This window comes from Heterodontus francisci, chromosome 5 (assembly GCF_036365525.1).
Source record: "Heterodontus francisci isolate sHetFra1 chromosome 5, sHetFra1.hap1, whole genome shotgun sequence".
NCBI lineage: Eukaryota > Metazoa > Chordata > Chondrichthyes > Heterodontiformes > Heterodontidae > Heterodontus > Heterodontus francisci.
Window position 1 is genome coordinate 180,884,434 of NC_090375.1, and position 2,299 is coordinate 180,886,732.

Genomic DNA, 2,299 nt, shown 5'->3' on the forward strand with positions numbered 1-2,299 from the left:
CCGCTTTTGGATGTTTTTTTCTTTGTGGTTTTCCTTTGTACCACTTGCCACTGACCTGTTTGTCCATCTGCTGCCTCCTCCATTGATTCTGTCTGTGGAGGAGGGGTTTCCGGGTGCAGAGTAGGTGCTGGGTCGCTGGTTTCAGCTGCCACCCCTTTCTTCTCCTCAGGTTGAAGTTCCTCACTGCGGAGAAGGTTGCCCATCTCCTTTCGAACACTGGATGCCTTCGTCGAACCTTCTCCCGGCCTTTCCTTGGACCTTGCCGCCTGAGCATAACTGAGGCAGCGTTTGGGGCAGGTTTTGTAAAGATGGCCTGCCGGACCGCACAAGTTGCAACACTCAGTCTGCTTACAGTCCTTGGTCTGATGGCCTTCCTTCTTGCAGTTCTTGCAAACAACCATGCTGCAGTTTGCTGCCACGTGACCAGATTTGCCACAGGTGCGGCAAACTCTGGGCTGCCCAGCGTAGACCAAGAAGCCTCGACTTCCCCCGATAGCGAAGCTGGAGGGAGGGTGGATGATGGCTCCACTGGGATCGATCTTCAAGGTCACCTTGACCTGCCGCTTGCTGGTCCAAATCACAAAGGGGCCCTTGACATCAGTGCTGCTGCCGGCCACCTTGACGTACCTGGCGAGAAAGGTGAGTACATCCACCACCTGAACATGGGGGTTGTAGAGGTGAATCGTCACCACCCAGTCCCGTTATGACGGAAGCGTGAAGAGCGGCTCCGCTGTGAGGATCGACAGTGGCGCCCGGTCTCCTTTCTCCTTGAACGCCTTCAGGAACTTGATGCATCCCACCACGTTGCGGAGCGTCACGTCGAAGTATCCACTGCTGGGGAAATCCTGCAGGCAGAAGACATCTGTAGTTTGAAATCCACTGCAATCGAAGAGGATTTTCTTGATGAAGGTGCGATTGACCGGTGCATCTCCTTCCTTGTCCTTCGCAACGGTGTTGCGCACTCCCTGGCCTGAAGCTCGAAGATTGGTTATAGCCATTTTACTCAAAGCCTACCCAGGATCAAAAGGCAATGATCATGGTCTCTTCTCAACCAAGTAAGCACTGATAAGGACAGATACTACACTTGATCTTAGCCAAAAGGCCGAGAAGCTGACTCTGCCCGATTCTACCACTGTTTTCCAAGTGCTCTGCTATAACATCTTTGATAATGGACTCTAGAATTTTCCCCACTACTGACGTCAGGCTGACTGGTCTATAATTCCCTGCTTTCTCTCTACCTACTTTTTAAATAGTGGGGTTACATTAGCGATTCTCCAATCTGTAGGAACTGTTCCAGAGTCTATAGAATCTTGGAAGATGACCACCAATGCATCCATTATTTCTAGGGCCACTTCCTTAAGTACTCTAGGATGCATACCATCAGGCCCTGAGGATTTATCAGCCTTCAATCCCATCAATTTCCCCAACACCATTTCTCTACTCATACTGATTTCTTTCAGGTACTCTCTCTCACTAAGCCCTGTGTTCCCCAACATTTCTGATATGATATTTGTGTCGTCCTCTGTGAAGACAGAACCAAAGTATGCATTTAGTTGGTCAGCCATTTCTTTGTTCCCCATAATAAATTCTCCTGTTTCTGACTGTAAGGGACCTACATTTGTCTTCACCAATCTTTTTTTCTCTTCACATACCTATAGAAACTTCTCCAGTCAGTTTTTATGTTCCCCACAAGCTTGCTCTCGTACTCTATTTTCCCCTTCTTAATCAATCCCTTGGTCCTCCTTTGCTGAATTCTAAACTGCTCCCAATCCTCAGGTCTGTTGTTTTTCCTGGCAAATTTATATACCTCTTCCTTGGATCTAATGCTATCTCTAATTTCCCTTGTAAGCCATTGTTTGGCTACATTTCCCATTTTACTTTTGCGCCAGACAGGGATAAACAATCAAATAAAAGCAAAATACTGCGGATGCTGGAAATCTGAAATAAAAACAAGAAATGCTGGAACCACTCAGCAGGTCTGGCAGCATCTGTGGAAAGAGAAGCAGATTTAGCGTTTCGGGTCATTGACCCGTCTTCGGAACAATCAATCAAGTTGGTCAGACAAGACCTCCGCTTAACAAATCCATGCTGACTCTCCTTGATTAATCTGTGCTTTTCTAAGTGACAATTTATCCTATGTCTCCAAATTGATTCCAATAATTTGCCCACTACTGAGGTTAGACTGACTGGCCTGTAATTATTTGGTCTAATCCTCGCTCCCTTTTTAAACAAAGGTACAACATTAGCAGTCCTCCAATCCTCCGGCACCACACCTGTAACCAATGTGGATTGGAAAATA

At 47.2% G+C, this 2,299-nt stretch overlaps 1 pseudogene; it reads right to left on the reverse strand.

Annotated features, from left to right (window-relative positions):
• Positions 1–983: 983 nt before the first annotated feature.
• Positions 984–1,114, reverse strand: LOC137370356 (U2 spliceosomal RNA; annotated as a pseudogene).
• Positions 1,115–2,299: the final 1,185 nt, after the last annotated feature.